This window comes from Protomyctophum bolini, assembly GCF_963924005.1.
Source record: "Protomyctophum bolini genome assembly, chromosome: 15".
Lineage (NCBI taxonomy): Eukaryota > Metazoa > Chordata > Actinopteri > Myctophiformes > Myctophidae > Protomyctophum > Protomyctophum bolini.
The window spans coordinates 6,820,851-6,840,912 of NC_137876.1; positions in this window are offsets into that span (position 1 = coordinate 6,820,851).

A 20,062-nucleotide genomic window follows, 5' to 3' on the forward strand; every position below is an offset into this window, starting at 1 on the left:
ACACACACACACACACACACACACACACACACACACACACACAGAGAGAACTCTAAGTACGTGAGGGTTGCTGTGTGTTTCTGTTGCTTCCAGGCAGGGGCTTGTCTGAGGATCTGAGAAGGCAGGCATGGAGGCATAAGGTGGGGACCTCTTCAGATCTGGCTGCTATTAAGAGTCTTGTGATCTGCTCGTGTTTACCTACCCTCACTACACTGGTACTGGGGGCTGTGTGGAGCATGGGGGGCTGTGTGGAGCATGGGGGGCTGTGTGGAGCATGGGGGGCTGTGTGGAGCATGGGACGGGACGCGGAGGCCCTGCCTCTTTGAAGTGAAGTTGATCCCTCAGACTACGCTCGTGGTAATTGCACCTTCTCCCTCTATATATATCAGCCTTTGCCCCCACCCTCCCATGCCCCAATCTCACTTCTCTCTCTCTCTCTCTCTCCCTCTCTCACTCCCTCTCTCTCTCTCGATCTCTCTCACTCCCTCTCTCTCTCTCGATCTCTCTGACTCACTCTCTCTCTCTCTTTCTCTCTCTCTCTCCCTCTCTCTGACTCTTGCTCTCTGCATCTCTCTTCTTCTCCATCCTTAGCACCTCTCCCTGTTCCTGCTGTCTCCCCCCCTCTCTCTCTCTGTCTACTCTCTCTACTGTAGTAGTGTATTGACTATTGAGTTATGCAGCTAGCAAGTATATGCTTCTCTCTATCTCTCTATCTCTCTCTGTCTCCCCTCCCCCTCTGTCTCTATCTCTGTGTTAAAGATTTAAAAAAAAACCATGTCCTCCTTTTTATAATTCACTCTACCACATTTATATTACCATAATTGAAAAATGGAAGCAAAGCAACGTGAACAGACGGAGCATTATAAAATGTCCACCACGTTAAGCGCCAGATGACAGGAGAGAAAAAAAACAAGATACATTTTTAAAAAAAGCCATTTGTTTGTGCACTTACTCTGTCGATAAAGGAGCCATAATGACACTTGATGTGAATTCGGTTCGGTCTCTCTCGCTCTCTTTCACTTATGGTTAATCCTTCCACTGTTGCTGACTTTCGCTGTGTTCAGTGGCGTGAGGCATGGAACACCTGTGTGCTATAGTAATTACTTTGATTATACCTTCCATGGGGTATTACAGCGGTGTGTGTGTAGAGAGAGAGAGAGAGGGCTCTTTTTAAAAACCTGCAGTGAATTTCAATTCTAAACTGGAAACAAGGGGAGCAAAATTGTTGTCAGGAATGTTCTGTCAACAGATAGATATTCATATGGTTACCTGCTGCGTGAGCTTCTGTGCGTGTGCGTGTGCGTGTGTGTGCGTGCGTGTGCGTGTGTGTGTGTGTGTGTGTGTGTGTGTGTGTGTACTGGCAATGCGTAAAGTACTGTATACTCCTCGTGTACTATTGCTGTGGTTCCCTAACACTATTTTTTTACTTACTCACCCACTGCACTCACTCACTCACTCACTCACTCACTGCACTCAATCATTCAGTAAAGTGTGTGTGTGTGTGTGTGTGTGTGTGTGTGTGTGTGTGTGTGTGTGTGTGTGTGTGTGCACGTGCTCGGTGTAGTGTGCAATTTTGTGTGAATATATTAAGCAACATGTTGGACTGTGCAGTGCAAGATTCAAACCCGCACAGCTTTTGATGGTTTGGGTGCGATGACGTCCATTGGTCTGAATCCAGACATGTGACAGTCCAGAGAGGCCTCATTGGTCTGAATCCAGACATGTGACAGTCCAGAGAGGCCTCATTGTTTATGCCCAATTTCGCTCCGTCATAATGATATGGTGCCCAAATATGGTGCCCAAAAATAGCCGATCTACAATCTCACAACCCGTCGCGGATGCGACGGTTAGTGAGCTTGTAGATCCGCATTTATTTTGAGGGGGGGGGGGGGCTACATCACCATTGTACGTCCAAGTATAAATCAGGCTTCAGATGCCAGGTGCCTGATTCGGAACAAATGCTCACAAACAGAAACACAAACACACCAGAGGGATTCCCGCTTGTGTGAGCGTGTCTGTGAGTGTGCGTACAGTGTGTGTGTGTGTGTGTGTGCGTGTGTGTGTGTGTGTGTGTGTGTGTGTGTGTGTGTGTGTGTGTGTTAGTCAGTCAACTCCTCTCACTAGGAGCAGAGTGAGAGAGGAAAGGTACCCGGCTGTGCCGAGGTAGAACGAGCGGCCATGGGCATCTTCTGCTTTTATGACACTAGTCAGAAAATTGACAAGCCAAAGCTGCTTTTTATTCTTCAGCCACAATGTAAATAGATCTCCCTCTACCTCTCATGCAAACACACTCCAGACCTGCTAACAGCACTCTCTCTCTCTCTCTCTCTCTCTCTCTCTCTCTCAGTGGTCCCTCTTGTCTAGTTAGAGGGCAGATCTACCTTTCTTGCCAGAAAGGAGAAACATATACTTTATCACTGCCACATATGGGGAATGGTATTTTTTCCCAAAGGGGAAACTGGCATGCAATTATAATGTTCTAGCTGCCCCAAACCACCTTCAAAAATATATAGCATCCTGTTATTTTGTTGTTTTCTTATACTTAACATTTTAACTTACATGGTCAGTTACACGTTACCATGATGTTGTTGCATGTCTAGTTGTCTACCATTGTTGTTTGTCCTTTATGGTGGACGCGCTCCACTGGGCACAAGGCATAATGGACAGCTTCAATAGAGATTTAACGTCCTACGCTGACTGACCACAGAACCACATGACCATGGTTTGTGTATGGAATTGATTGTATTGACAAAAAAGATGGTATTGGCCAAATAGTTTTAGCCTGGCATTGGCAGACTATAATACAGATGAAGTTATAGCTGGCAGATTCATCTGTTCAATGTTTTCCAATACGCTTGGTATTTTTGTAAAAAGAGGGAAATTACCTTTAGGTACTTTGTAATGCAGTGAGTGCTGGTGATTTTTCTGTTTGTATGAAATTGTCTGAGCCGTGCACCTGCAGACAAGCTACTGGTTGAGAATTGAGTTGTGCTCGCATTCTCTTAAGTTATACTATAAAACTGTACTGTAGGTCTATTTTGAACACCTCACAAGGGTGGTTTGAAAGCGTTGCTGCAGCTTACAGTTATTACAGTGGGCTATATAACAAAAAAGGCATAAATAAATTACATCAGGGCTGTTTTTCATCAATGGGGCTAGCTACAGTATTTGAAAGTAGGAAATTACCTTCGGGCCAACTGCATCTCCTGTCATACTGTACACTTGAACCATAACAAAGTCACGTTTTATTTAACTACAATGCAATAGTGTTTTGTAGCCAAATGTAAGCCACTTATCTGGGCTGTAAAAAAAGAAAGAAAAGGGAAAAAACAATTCAGCCTTTTTTCAAACGCATGCCCTGCATTGCTCTTATATTTACAGTCCAATAAATGGTCTTTTGTCAAGGTGTGAAAAGCCACAAGCCATCTGAAATGTGCCCTTGTGCTACAATTGGCCCCCCGGGCTGGACTTTGGACATGCCAGCTGTACATACCACATACATAACATGCCTGCTTTACCATATATATTACACATACACATCTATAGTATTAGCTAGCTTGTCCACATGCTCATTAAGTGTGTTTTTTATATACTAGTATTACTACTACTTTGTATACTGTTGTAGGTTTGATATCTACGTTCTTAGCACTTGCTTGTTTTCTTGGCACTCTATATTTACTTGAATGCTTACCCTGCTGTTGGTTGACCAGGGTTCATACCATTTACTCTTGCACTTTTGTTTTTCTGGATAAATTGCCGATCGTTAAACAACTTTAAATCCTGTCAGGCCCACGCATGCAGGCTCATGCTTCTCAACAGCAATGCTTCAGTTACTGTATACTCTGTCATGTGATGGCCTCGCAGATCTACATGCTGACAATGCTATGAATTGCAACACATTATGTAGACACATGCAGCTTGTAGATCAGCTGTTTTCAGTGCGTGACACTGTCGTGCGATAACATCAACAACACTGAGCAAAAGTTGTGGTTGCGTGTGTGAGCTCGCCATCCCAGCATTCTTGTAGGATTTTATACAAACACACCTGTGATTAGTTGGAGGTAAATTGCAGACAAAAATAAATTGAATGACTAAACATGCAGAATTAGAAATGACAGCACTCTGCGAGATGTCTGGAAGCAGTTTTGTGCATCTCGTTGAACTGCGGCAGCACGGCCCGTCATCCTGGCCAGCTCCATAACATCTGAGTGGTAAAGTGGGACAGATGTTGAGGGTTAGAGAGGCCCCCGTGGGGTATCCAGAGTGATGGTTTGGCAGGGAGCGCAGGAGGATAAAAGGAGGAGACAGAGAGGGCAGGACTCTGCTGTCATTGCACCCGACCTGATCCCTGCCCTGGAACCTGTTCAACCTCGCCTGGAAGCGATAGACACGGAAGACGGGCCCTGACATTTGTCGCTACTGCATCGCATTCAGAACAACAAAGCCCAATATGCTTCCCGTGCCAACGCCAGTGAGCGAGGCTGAGCTGGCGGAATGAGTCTGCATAGCATATACTGTATGCTGTCAAAATCGAGGAATGGTTTCCGTGAAAAATAACATCCCCTCAGAAACGTGGGAGAGCTTCAAAGTGAGAAGACATTAAAGTGCATTCTGAAGTGTCCAGTTATAAACGCCAGATTCATCGAGGGATTGGATCGATAACTGTCCTTCGTGCATTTCAGGACATGCCTTTGAAGTATTAACCAGAAGGGTTTACTGTAGACCTTATGGTGTGTTTTCTTTGCCTCGAAGTGCTGCTCCACAGGAATGCATAAACCAAAAGTATGAAAACTTCATGTGTTTTTTATTTTTTTCACTGCGGATCCCCAACGGTTCGCCGAGCATATCTAAAACATGCAGCATCCGTTTGAAATGGCTCGGTTTGCTTCGGTCTCAAGCTTTCAGAGATTCACAGTAATACAGCTGGATGGGTTTGGTTTATTAGATGTACTGGAGTGTAGGCTACAGGTTTCCAGTTTGAGTATAAACAAGATCCTGACCTCTTAGAGGGGAAGTGCTGTTTTGTCAGGTACACAGCCATTTCATCCCTGGATGTTGTATAATTGCAGGCTGCAGCTGTCAGATCATGGCCATCGTTCCACACATTTTACATTTCATGCGAGTTTACATACACTATGCTTCTTCAGGTGGAAAATTGTCTTCCACATGATGACAACAGGTGGACTCATTACAGTACATAGTGAACATAACAACCATGGCAATCATCCCCCTTTTCAGCAATTAGCGATGCTGATAATTGATATGCATCTTTGGAAGCCATGTTTGTGTTTAATGTTTCGCCTGCTGGTCTTTTTGAACACCAACACAAGATTCATGGACACAGTCCTATAGTCTCCTAGACGGCGACATGACAGTTTTCTGCCCCATTTCGGCCTATGGTTTGTGGAAACTAAAGTGAACTAAAGCAAGTTGCCGCGTTGAATGTTAGCGACGTTCACTTGAGTCGACTCAGCCCTGTTCGAGTTGTGACCTGATAGGCAGAGAATAGCTAATCCTCGTCTCACCCAATCACAAGCTATGGCGCTCCTTCCAGACCCTCCCTTCGTGGGGCAGACCCTCACTTCACAGGGCAGAAAACGGGGTTGCCTCCTAGACAGTGAGCCCGTTTGTTTCCTGTTCCAGGTCACGTTTCCCGTAGCTTTGTTTGATTGGCCCGGCAGCAGATTTGAACCGGAAACACATACAGCATAAAGGTGTCATGTGTGTCATTCAGTGCACATTCAACTCAGTCTGAGCTGTCTTAGGTCAGCCTTTAGCCTCTGTCACAGTCTAGAATGTGGACACTCCGCAAAGCCTGAACCAAAAGTAGTATAGAGCCTGTCTTGAAATCAAACAATTGTACAGTTGCTGAATGCTGAATATAACATTAAATATGTCTGTCTCTGTGCGTGTGTGTGTGCGTGTGAATGAATGAATGAATGAATGAATGAATGAATTTTTATTTTCGTGTCTTGTCAATTAAGACCCATCCCTTACGGGATTATAAGACACCAACAACATAAATAAACAATATCACGTTCACTTCTCACACAGAAGTTACACAATTGATCAAAACAAAAAACAGAAATATATTGTGTGTGTGCGTGTGTGCGTGCGTGCGTGTCTTTTTATTATTTTATTTTTTATTATTTTTTTATTTTATTTACAATCCTACGATCTTACTTCTAAGTTAGTTAGTGTGGGCCAGCGAAAACCTATCACAACCTTTGATTGACTGGTAATATACAACCATAATTGACACAAGAAATGATCAATCAGACTTCGCACATTACCGAGACATTTGAATGACAGCAATTTGAGAGCAAGATGAAGAGAGGTAGACAATGAATATGTATGAGGAGAGGGAGGATGACAGTAGAGATGATGTACAACTGGTAATCGAATGCTGCTCTACACTGGCATGGCATGGCTATACATAGCAATTTCACTGCATACATTGCTAGTGTTGTTAGGGCATGCCTACTGGTAGAGATTTGCACTCTACTATGAGCTCATCTTGATAGTTCATGTTTATATTTATAACGCAAAAAAGTGTATTCCTCTTTAAGGAGGTGACTTTGGCTTCACTCACACGTTCACAACAGATTGTTGTATAGCTGATGCATGAGACTTGTTTACTGATGCAAGCTCGCAATTCATTTCCAATGGGAGTCACATGGTTTGACACAACATTTTTGTTGGTGTGAGTGAGGCCAAAGGCCTCACTGACACTGACTCACTTTCGCATCTAGCATACAACATTGTTGGATGCTAGATGTAAACAAAGGTTAATGTCATGGCCGCCCCAATGCATTTCCAATGGAAGTCACATGGTTTGACACAACATTTTTACATGTTATTGCATGTTATTGTATGACCATATCACTCAACATTGTTTTGTTTTTTGTTTTGTTTTGATGCCCAGCTTTGTGTGTGCGAAGAGAGGCAGACCACGAAACACCTGGCGCCGTGACCTGGATGCAGATGTGAAGAGATCTGGCCACACATGGGGACAGCTGGAGAAGATGGCCCAGGACCGTGATGTCTGGAGAGCTCTTGTTCGTGGCCTATGCCCAAAGTTGGGCTATAGGCGTAAGTAAAGTAAGTAAGTTTGTGTGTGCGTGGGACTTTTAGCGATGATTTGATTGGCTGATCGCCTCATAGCAATGATTTAATTGGCTGAGCAAAGTACACATTGAGGATAAATAGTGAGGGCAGAATATTGAAGACAATTGTGATTGGCCGCAATGACAGGAAACTGAGGACCGGAATGTGATGATTTATGAAGATGTATGATGATAAGAGTGCCCCTCACTTCACACGAGTGTGATTATTATTTTTCTTTGTTACAATGTAGGCATTTAGCAGACGCACCTATCCAGAGTGACGATAAGCAAAGCCACTTATAGGGAGTTACATTTAATGTTTTATTATATGTTTTATTATATTATATTGTAAGGAGCGAGACAGAATCCTGGGTGAGTGTCTAATCCATTGTAGAGTGTACACATACAGGAGCTACTGTAGTATTAAGTTAACTACTGGAATGTTTACTTTGAATGAGAGCTGACTCCAGGACAACACTCGGGCGAAGCCACCAGGGAGTTGTCTATGATAATAGTGAGGTCCTGCTGCATGGGGCAGGGAAGAAGAGAAGCTCAGTCTTATTTGGGTTCAGCTTGAGGTGGTGGGAAGACATCCACTGTGAGATGTCACAGCCAGACATGCAGCGATGCATTGTTCCGCCTGAGTGGCAGAGGGGTGTCTTTGGCATAACATTGCCATGACAGTGCCAAAATATTTAATGTACAGGGAGAAAAATGAGGGAGCAAAGTATGGGGACCCTGGTTAGGAGGACGAGGGGGATGAATGCGAACCTTTCAAAGAAACCCTGGTAGGTCCGGTCAGTCTGGTATAGGAGTACTGTAGTTTACTGTAGATTTAAAATAATAGTAAAGAGAGTTAAAAGTGAAATTTGATGCAAATACACAAAGGGGAAGGTGCCAAGACCACGGTCAACAGAGTGTATACGGTAGAGTTTAAAGGAGCAGAGTAGTTTTTACTTAAGTACTTACCACCCTGCACTTCACTGATGCATCCAGTAGTGACAAGGAATCAATAAACTAATAGCAGATAGAAAGTAGCTCAGAGACTTACAGTATACAGTAGAGTAGTGCAAAGGAGGTTTTCACAATTCACTGAGAGAACACAGATTGTCTTTTCATTGTTCTGGTGTCTGTTCAATACAATTGTTCCCTTGTCAGACAATTAACAAGTCATAAATCAAGCAATGCATATTTAACAGGCTTACTTAATAGATACTATATACTACTATTTAAATAATGTATAAATAATGAATCAATAATGTATCAATACTGACATTAACATATGTTAATGCTATTCCTACAACATGTACATGTATACGGTTGCATGAATTAGCGATAGCCTGAACCTAAGATACATGTAAGGCACTGGTTCTCAAAATGGGGTCCAGGGACCCCTAGGAGTCCTTGAGCTTGTTCCAGGGGGTCCCCAGATAAATGATTGATGGGTAGGAACTAAATGGAACCATTGTACACTCTCAGAATAAAATGAACACAAGATTTTACAGTGTAAACAGGGTTTTCGAGAGATAAAGATCATATGGGGGTCCGTGGCCTAATCATACTGGGGGCGCTGAAGTGAAAAAGGTTGAGATTCACTGGTGTAAGGGACCGGGGTCTGCTGTGAAGGAGCTGCTCTGTTAAGTGTTATTGTTGTGGTCTGGACAGCTGAGGTTTGACTTTCAACAACGTCCATTTCCAGCCTGCCTGTTTGCGGCAAACCCGAGGGCTTGCAGATGTTGTGGTGGGGCCAAAGGTTGCCTTCGGGGCATTTTAGTTCACTGTTCTTTGTTGTCTACCTCTCACTCCGTGAACCAAACCTCTCTGGCCTGGCCTCCCAGGTCAACCACGGCGTTGACTCTCCCCCCCCCCCCCCCCCAGCTTGTCAACGTGTCAGAGTGCATGCAGGCGTGCTGGAGAGAGAGGCGAAGGACTGAGGCGAGGCAGAGAGACACATAAAAGGCATGTTTGTTGTGAAGACGGTGGTCAGGGATGGCCCTCTCTAAGACATTGTCCATATTATGCTCTGCCTGGAGGAAGAAAGGCAATCCGGTGGAAATGAAATGACCTCCTCTAGACCTGCTGTCATGTGACATCTTTGTTTTCCAAGTCACTGATCTCTATAGGCCTATACGTATACAGTATAGTGGACTGTATATCCCATTCTGACCTGAGATCAGATTCATACGAGGTTTCCACTGGACACACACTGGTCTGATGAACCCATTCTGACCTGAGATCAGATTCTAAAAATGTCAGTCGTTCTTCGAATTTTTCAAAAATAGCAGACCTACAAGCTCGTATCGCGCCACTCGGTGGCGCGATATGAGCTTGTAGATCTGCTATTTTTCAATAGGTAAAGCATAACATGATGCTAACACCAAAATGGGTGCCCGGTCAGAATGGGATATACATGCAGCCCAGACCTAGCTCGGCAGCATACTGAGCATAGTGTGTAGCAAATAACAGCTTCCTCTCTAAGTCTTAGGTTATTGTTTTGCCTTGAAAATCAATTTCCTATAGCCAGTAATTTACTATTGTCTTTTGCACTTTACACTCTCGCATTTATATTGCTATGGCTCGACATGTCGATGCCCTCAGATTTGTTTTAGGAAATCTGCATTTTAGACAGTGCAGCCCCTAGCTGGCTTAATCTCTGTATACCTGCTAAGCAGAGACGTGAAGGCTGTTTTCATATAAAGACTAAGTGCTGCCATTTTTCTTCGAGAAAAGATATTCAACATTACATTAGATCAGTTTGTACGTGAGAATGTATGTATGCCTTTTTACGACATGGCTCTTATACGTAGGAGACAAGCCACCTAGAAGAGTGTGTGTGTGTGTGTGTGTGTGTGTGTGTGTGTGTGTGTGTGTGTGTGTGTGTGTGTGTGTGTGTGTGTGTGTGTGTGTGTGTGTGTGTGTGTGTGTGTGCGTGTGCGTGCGTGCGTGCGTGCGCGCGCGGCGCGCGCTTGTGACGATGGACACAGATCCATCGTCCTCCCTCTATATTTGGGCATGATGTCATCAACATGACATCAGACATCCACAGGGAAGCCAATGCTGGTTTCTTTTGGACGAAGAAGCTTCGGGCTCGCAATCCTGTAGCATTTAATGTGGACTGTCACTTCTGGGAGAGAGGAGTGAGTGTTTTAACTTGTGCTAGAACATCTTCTGGGGGTTAAGACTCCACACCCCCCCCCCCCCCCACCCCATTTATGCTCTGCAATTACTCACAGTACAACATGTACAGATGTTGCCCGGGCCAGTAGGGACAGATGTAGTGGTGCCACTAACCAATGTGTCCCCCTCTCTCTCTCTCCGTCCTGCTCAAGTCGCTCTCCAAACAGGATTAGTGCCAGCTTAAATGTGTCAAAGCAATTACAACAATGACATCAACGTGCTTTGGAGGTGGCGTGGGTGGAGGGGTCGAATCTGTAAGTGTAAATGTCCATGCAGATCGGTGGGCACCTCCCATTGTGTAACTCCATCTGCTCCGTCTGAACCACCTTATTTATTTGATTTCTTCTTTTTTTTTTGATGGTGACAATCACCAGCACCCACATTCAAGCTCAGGCTGATTTCATTCAATGTTTATATGCAGTCTAAGGAATTCTATTGCCATGGTCTGCTGCACAATCTGATTACAGAGACAAATGGACTTTTTGCTTCAAAACAAACTGAACACTTTAATCAAATTAAGCCCAACTGTGGCTTTCTTATAACAACCTCTGCTCATTGGCCGGTAGTGTGTTCTATACACGCTGAAATCTTCATTGTTAATTCATCTGTTTGTTAACTCTTTGGAGTGTAGCAGATTGTTAATTTATCCGTTGTTTAACTCTGGGAGTGTATATAGCAGATGTTACAAATGTCAACCAAATGACCCCGTAAGGGAACATTTGGTTTAGATTTTGTTAAATTAGCACTGAGGATTTTACTGTGTATGCATCAGGGCCTCCTTGTTGTGCGTCGGCTATACGAATCTTTCTTTGATGTGTTCTATTGGGGGGGGGGGGGTGGGGGTGGGGTGGGGAAGTAAGTTCATCAGCTGATGAAAAATGAATTGATGAAAAAATGTACCTCGAGTGTCCTGGAAAAATACATCCATAAGCCACTTACGTAGATAAGCTAAGTGGCAAACCTTACTCACTCTTTTTAATATGCCTCGCTGGTACTCAGAGAGAGAGAGAGAGAGAGAGAGAGAGAGAGCAGTACAGATATGATGTACCCTCTTGCTCCCCCTCATTAATCTTAATAAAACAATTGACCCCGGAATAGCTTATCCATGCCCTGGACCATTAGGCTGCATGACCGAGGCTTTAAATATTAAGCAGGGCTTTGTAAAATTTGATAAAATGTTTCGTAAATGGCATAAGGCATCATTCGCTTATAGGCTTTCCCCCCCCCCCCCCCCCCCCCCCCCCCCCCCCTTCTTCTCCTTTTTCTTTTTTCTTCCCACTTACATTTTTGTGTTTGTGTAAATGATAGATATGTTTTTATGAGGCGGAATGCTGTTTTAAGCAACATTGTGGTATTGACATTTTGCCTTTAGCTTGCATGATTTAAGATGGCAGATACACGCAGGCCCATTAAGCCTTTTACCTCCTCCTCTATACCTTCCACGTCTAATACTTTGACGTAATCTCGCGGTGGGATTTCATGATTTAGGCGCTTCAGTCAGGGCCTTCAAAGATACTGTCCCATTTCTGGTGCAATGTAATGCAGCGGGCGTGATATTTCTCTCCCCTTTGACCCCCTGCAGACTGTAACAACGCAGCACACTGCACCACGACGCAATATACAGTAATTTGGCTCTGATTAAAATTTCTGCTGAGCTTTGAAGCCCATATACTGGTGTTTGGTGCTGAAGTGGTCTTCCTTCGTCTGGTAAAAAATTGAAAGCCTTTTCATCTCGGAGGGTTTAACACATTCTGAACGGGAACCCCTTTTGGTGTTAGCATCATGTCATGCTTTAGCTATTGAAAAATAGCAGACCTACAAGCTCATAGCGCGCCACCGAGTGGCGCGCTACGAGCTTGTAGGTCTGCTATTTTAGAAAAATCGAAGAGCGACTGACATTTTTAGAATCTGATCTCAGGTCAGAATGGGTTCATCAGACCTGTGTGTGTCCAGTGGAAACCTCGTATGAATCTGATCTCAGGTCAGAATGGGTTAAAGGGTCAAAGGAACACCAAATAACCCTCCCTGTTGTGTTTTTCTTTTTTTTTTCTCCCCCAGCAGAGGCTCGTAACAAACTGCACCTTTGTCGGACGCGGCCTCTTGTCAGGCCAGGGTGGAGGGTGGAGGGGGGGGGGGTTTGTGGACTGCCCTCGGGTTCAGGCTTTGGAGACCCTGTCAGGGCTTCAAAATGGGGGTCTGCTTTATTTCACCCCCTGACCCCCAGGCCCCAAAAAGAGCCACGCAGGAAAAACAGAGAGGGATATATGATACATCAAGCCTCCAGTGGAACTACCGGGGCTCGGAGAGATGAGGAAGCAGCCGAACAAACTGCAGCGTGTGCAGAAAATGAATTGGCTTATTGTTGAGGGATTTTTAATGCCACAATCCCTGTTGTGAGGGGATTGCGGGCCCTCTGCGGTGTGATATAAGCGAGCTATTTGGTACTAATTTAGCTGCTATACGTGTCAAGGGAAAAGGTATAGAGTCTTGTTTTCCTGTTTTTGAAATGGTTGAAACAGTCTGGCACCAGCTTTGCATGTCATTTGCACCTTCCGTATACTTTCAGCCTTGTATGATGGAATTATAAGTACAGTAATTATTCAGTCATGTATGATGGAATTAAGTACGGTAATTATTCAAACAGATGGTGATTGGCTCGTCCCGTTCTTTGTAATATAGTCGATAAACACATGCTGACAGCATGTATATCAGTGGCAGTGGGCCTGTGTCTTGTTTTACAATATTCACGTTACCTTTCCATGGACGTATTGCAGTTTGAGATTTTATTTTTCCTACAGTATGGCAGGGGAAGATGAGCATTCCTTTTTATTCTGCTTATGTGTAAGGCTTTACAAATCACTTTAAAACAAGGCAGATACTGTAGTTAGTTCTTTACTTATACTGCTTATCGCATACTACTGATCGCATACAACATGAATACAAATACAATAAATCAAAACAAAACATAAAACAAAACACCATAACTAGCATTACATATCTCTTACTGGCTGTACATGGCCTTTTTCCTCAGGTCCCTGCAGGCTTTCTCTAGATAATTTGCCAATAAGTATTTTTCAAATAAACGGTTAATAAGTTTATCATTCATATCCATCATATTAACATAGTTTATATTATTAAACAACACTTCTCTAACCGCAACCATAAAGAAGACAGTACAACACAAAATGAGACGCATTCTCTATTTAATTGAGATCACACATTTGGCAGATTCGATCTTCTTCATCTAGCCCAACATAACGACCCGTTTCAATATAAAGTGGCAGTGTACCTCCTTGTTTGTGCAGGCAGTCGCAGGGACTACTTTCATGCAGACATTATTCTCGTTTTGAAATTGTCATTACGAGATTGTGTTGGGACTTATTAGGTCTGCGATGTTCAAAGATCTAAACAGTGGGTTGCACTGCACACATCCAGGTTGTTCAAAGGTCCAAACAGTGGGTTGCACTGCACACATCCAGGTTGTTCAAAGATCTAAACAGTGGGTTGCACTGCACACATCCAGGTTGTTCAAAAGTCCAAACAGTGGGTTGCACTGCACACATCCAGGTTGTTCAAAAGTCCAAACAGTGGGTTGCACTGCACACATCCAGGTTGTTCAAAAGTCCAAACAGTGGGTTGCACTGCACACATCCAGGTTGTTCAAAAGTCCAAACAGTGGGTTGCACTACACACATCCAGGTTGTTGCTGGTGCTGCTGGACACGGTTCAGCACGTTCAGAGTGACGGTTCAAAAGAATAAAAGTCGACTGCACAACAGCAAGTGTTTAGTTTATAAATAAAGCAGTAAGCCACTAGAGGTTGCAGTTCACCTAGTATTTTATAATGGCCGAGAGGCATACAGTATACAGTAGGTAGACACGAGGTGATAGACAGTCTTTTTTGAGGGGTGCTAGCCCCTCCTATATACAGGTTTGATGTTTGTTTTTAGTTAAAGAAACATTAAAAACGCCATTGACAATGGACAGACTTTAATGTTTGTTTAGTTGCTAACACACGCATTAAATGCCATTAACAATAAACAGAGTTTAATCTTTGTTTTACATCACCATTACATCACCTAATCATAGCAATAACATGAGTTAGACTATATTAGCGCCATATTAGCGCCCCTCACTTAACACGGGTGTGATTTTTTTTTACATACATTTTTCCCAAGCAAACACATATAGAGCAGTGGTTTTCAACCAGTGGTCCGGGGACCACCAGTGGTCCTTGAGTAGGTTCCAGGTGGTCCCCAGCTAAATGATGGAGAGTTGGTAACCAACTGGACCCTTATAGATCTTTATAAATTATTGATAAGCATCTGCATTACTTAATTTACCAATAGTCTACACAATTATAGAATGTAGAATACTTGTTATTTTGATCAAAGTTTGCCTGTTATCATATCATCAAATCATATCCAACGAGAACAACATATTGTGGTTTGCGAGGGATGGGGCTGTCCGGGTTTGTTTGTCCTTACAAGCCCCACCTGAAGTCACCCAGTCCTATGCGGGGTATGCTTAAAAGCCACACACAGCCAGGGCTTATAAGGAAAACAAGCGCTCCCCTGCCCTCATCCAGCAACAGATACGCTGGATCACTAGAAACAAATGACACACCTGTAATTGATAAACTGATCTAAGGAGTAGATTATGAGTCTTTTAGTACACTAAATGGAAACCAGCCAATCGGAATCAAGCATTGGGACTACTATACATGTGGCTTATTGCTTCAATATAATTAAGCATTGCCTTTAAAATCACTTAAGCCCTATAGATCTATAACAAATGGAATAAATATCCAGTCTACAAGCTCACATCGCATCTACTTATTTAGGTACCGTATTCTTTAAGTTTGAAAAGTTTCAAATTCTTTAGCATTTCACCTAGAATGACATGACATTATAGGGATACCAGGAAGGTAGTTTTAAGTGATATTTTTCTTTGGTTATAAGAAGAAAAAGTAAAAAAAGATGTGAAAAGGTTAAAGCTCTATTATTCAGATAGTAATCATTGCTATAGACTATAGAGTTTGTTCAGACACAGGAGGCCCCCATCTCTCCTTAACACATTCTGACCGGGCACCCGTTTTGGTGTTAGCATCATGTTATGCTTTAGCTATTGAAAAATAGCAGACCTACAAGCTCATAGCGCGCCACCGAGTGGCGCGCTACGAGCTTGTAGGTCTGCTATTTTTTGAAAAATCGAAGAACGACTGACATTTTTTTAGAATCTGATCTCAGGTCAGAATGGGTTAATCAGACCAGTGTGTGTCCCAGTGGAAACCTCGTATGAATCTGATCTCAGGTCAGAATGGGTTAAGTAAACAGAAAATAAATGTTCAGGTGGGTTGCCCATTTCAGGAGAGAGTACTAACCATTTTTCGGCTTCGATTTTATAGTTTGAGATCTTCCAATTTTGTCTTCTCATTTTTTGTTTTGGTTTCATCACTTCCAATTTCACTGTCCTCGAGTCGAGTTCTCTGTCCTGATTGGATACAATGTTTATTGGATAAAACTATTTCTGTTTACTAAAGAGATGGAGAGACATGGAGGCCCCTATAACTGAACAAACACTCTATTAGCAACAATGACTATATAAAAATATAAAGCTATTTACCACACAAAATATAGTCTATAGTCAGTTTAACAATTCCGATGAGACAATTCCAGATATAGACAGATATTTAATATCAACAACAGCCACCAGAATAGTTAATACGAGACTGGCACATCTTGGCTTCAGTTCTCCATGAGAAATGGATGGGACAGATTCTCATGCGGTTGGTTCCATGGATGGGACAGATTCTCATGCGGTTGGTTCCATGGACGTGACAGATTCTCATGCGGTTGGTTCCATGGATGGGACAGATTGTCATGTGGTTGGTTCCATGGACGGGACAGATTCTCATGTGGTTGGTTCCATGGATGGATGGGACAGATTCTCATGCGGTTGGTTCCATGGGACAGATTCTCATGCGGTTGGTTCCATGGATGGGACAGATTCTCATGCATGCGGTTGGTTCCATGGGACAGATTCTCATGCGGTTGGTTCCATGGATGGGACAGATTCTGATGCGGTTGGTTCCATGGATGGGACAGATTCTCATGCGGTTGGTTCCGTGCACATCGAATGAATGAAATTGATTGACTTGGAGATGTTGCTGCATAGCCAATCAATCTAAATAGGGACAAGCTAGGGGGCGTCCGTGGGGATGCAGAGAGGAAGGGGGCCTCCTATTGTTTGGGGGCCCCTATGTCAGCCGGTCCTTGACCTTGGGTTACCAGGACCCAGCACTCAGGCCCGGGTGGGAACGCCTGGACGAGTGGGGCTTGGGTGCTCAATATGGGAGAGCCGAGCTTTCAAGCTCAGGGTCACGGGGTCAGCATCAATGCTCAGGAGTATTAATGAGTGACCTTCGGAAAACAGTGTGTGTGTGTGTGTGTGTGTGTGTGTGTGTGTGTGTGTGTGTGTGTGAGGTGGGGGGGGGGTATGGAGTCAGGGTGCAGGGGGGGGGGATAGGGAAGGAAAGGAGGGAGGGCTGGAGGGGGTGAAAGGCAGAGAGAAAGCTATAAAGCCCTGAGAGAATGGACGCTGAGACCTGTTTCTCCGAGATAACGGAGATGGGCCTATGAAAATGCATCCATCACGAGGCCACTAAGCCGGAGCCTTCTTTTGTGCACCCATGTAGCCCCCCATTCGACTGAGAGAGCATGGGCTGGGGGGCGGATGGAGTGGGGGGGGGGGGGGGGGGGCACAATCTGTGGAGATGGAGACAGGGGTTAAGGGAGGGGAGGAGGAGAAGAAGGGGTGCGGGGGGAAGGGTGAGGAAGAGGAGGGTCTCCCAGGTCAGCCCATGGTGCGGACAAGTGAGGGGAGGGCGACGCTCCATTGCTTATTCAACAGGGAGCAGATCTCACTGAAGATAGAGAGGCCCACCAATCTTTTCAATGGGGGGGGGGGGGTTTGGTGGAGACGCGGCTATCACACACACAGGAGATTTCTAATTTCGCCACTGAGCGCTTGGCTGAGGGCTATGTGACAGAGGGGTCTGGATTAGCAGAGGACAGGAAGGCGGGGGGATGGAGGGAGGGAGAGAGAGAGAGAGAGGGGGGAGAGAGACAGAGAGAGAGAAAGAGAGAGGGGACAGCCAGTGAATGACGAGAAGAAGGGCTTCCACTTCCTTGTCTTTCCTTTTTCCAAAAGGGTTTTCAGGCTCTACAATTTGTGAGAAAAAAATGAGCACCAAATGTGTGACAATAAATCTGCGTTTGTTTTGTTTGCGGAATCGATGAAGATGCTTCTTAGGGGAAATCTACAGCACGACTCACTACAATGATTTATTTCAAATCATTGCATTGGGGGGAAAAAAACATTCTCGCCTTCATCATGTTTTACTTTGAAGTATCACGTTTTTGTCATCCTTTTTTTTTTTTGTCCTCCAAAAGCACTATTACAGTCATTGTCTCTTTAACCCATTCTGAACGGGTACCCATTTTGGTGTCAGCATCATGTTATGCTTTAGCTATTGAAAAATAGCAGATCTACAAGCTCATAGCGCGCCACCGAGTGGCGCGCTACGAGCTTGTAGGTCTGCTATTTTTTGAAAAATCGAAGAACGACTGAATTTTTTTAGAATCTGATCTCAGGTCAGAATGGGTTCATCAGACCAGTGTGTGTCCAGTGGAAACCTCGTATGAATCTGATCTCAGGTCAGAATGGGTTAAACATCTCTCTACCTTTCGGCGGCGAGCTTGTCATCCACTGTGCATCTCTGTCTCTCTCTCTTTTTTACATTCTGAGATCAATGCCATCTGCCGGGGTGCAGGAGCAGGGAACGTCTGCTCAATGCTAACTCGTCTCTTCCTTTTCCCCGTCGGACTCGTCACCCTGCTGTGCTCTCTCTCCTCTACACAATTTCCAAGAAATAATTCTCCCTCCCTCCGTGGCCCTGCAGACAGACAGACAGACAGACAGACAGACAGACAGACAGACAGACATTAGAGAGAGAGAGAGAGAGAGAGAGAGGGAGGGAGGGAGACACTATCATTGTGTTCCTGGTGATTTCTCTGTTCTGCATGCATTGGAAGTGGCACGCTGTTCGTGCTCACATTAATGTGACTGCCTTCTACTTTTCCCTCTCTCTCTCTCTCTCTCTCCTTCTCTCACTCCCCTCAGGCTTTTTAACCCATTCTGACCGGGCACCCATTTTGGTGTTAGCATCATGTTATGCTTTAGCTATTGAAAAATAGCAGATCTACAAGCTCGTATCGCGCCACCGAGTGGCGCGATACGAGCTTGTAGGTCTGCTATTTTTGAAAAATCGAAGAACGACTGACATTTTTCTAGAATCTGATCTCAGGTCAGAATGGATTAATCAGACCAGTGTGTGTCCAGTGGAAACCTCGTATGAATCTGATCTCAGGTCAGAATGGGTTAATTTTCACCGGTCCATCACATGGCTTCTGTCCATCCCGGAGACAGATGCACCATAGGGGCTTTAAAGCGGAGTAATGTATACATTATTCATATCACTCCACAAAAGGTGCTCATTAAACTTTACATGGCCAATGGAGTAGACAGCCATAGATTGGAAGTGTTCCCCACATCACAAATGTCACAGTGGATCGACAGCGAGAGAGGAGGGAGAGCGTTGCTCTGGGTTTTCGGTTCGAGGACGACTTTGATTTAGCCGTGGGGTTTATTTGCATCCAGTAGCGTTATCTGATCCTCCCTTCTCGATTTGCTGTCTATTGTATACAGGGCCCACTGAACTGTGGAGCGGAGTGACGTGACGCAAACGTTAAGAATTTCCCCCGATACAGATTCAAATTTCATACATGATATGTAAAACAACGTTCTGTAGTTACAATGCAATATTCATGTTTAAGAATGTATTCAAATGAATTGACATGGCTCTGCTGAGTACGCAGTATACAGAATGCTCATGTCTTATTTTTCTATCCAGCTGCCGTGTGTGCCGCACACATCTTTGAAAATGGATTGAATCAATTAAAGAAATGACCAGATATTGAACCGTGGACTTATAAGACTCTGAGATACGCAGCGGTTTCAAGTGGTGTTAGCTATATCATACAAGAAGTTACTCTGGGTCAGACCCGGCAAAGCCAGTAGATCTATTTATGCATAAACCCTATATAACTCAGCATCGAATGCATCTTTAAATCTGCCTAAAGCCCTGCAGTGTCTGTCAGAACATAAACACGCGAGCAGAGAGCGGCCCTGTGGGTAAAGTCCTCCAGTATTGTACATGTTTTCCCTTACCTCGGTCCGGGGTCTCAACAGAGCATTCATCTCTTAATAATACAACATTTAACCCTCCTCTATAGTCCATAAAAGACTTGGCTGGCAGGTACAGTAAGCTGGTGGGACTAACAAAAGCTTGGCGCTGAGCTGAGAAAAACATCCACATAGGGAAATGAGCTGTCATTACAGAAGCAAGGCAAGGTACGAAGCACTCTGAAGATGCATCTCTGTATGTACTCCTCTCCCCTGCTCCCCCCAAGGTCCTCTTCCACTCATAAATATATAATTATGCCTGTCACCCGCCATGATGATTTCTGTTTTCATCATCTGTCAGAAATGACCTGAATTACCCATCACTATTTGACCCAAATGCAGCCGTCAGATATGTTAATCACTGCTTACATAACCGTTAGGCCTGATTTCCACCGTGCACAGGTGCCCCCTAAAATAGCACCTGTAACCAATCGAGGGAATTGGAGAAAAATGAATGAAATAAATAAAAAGTGA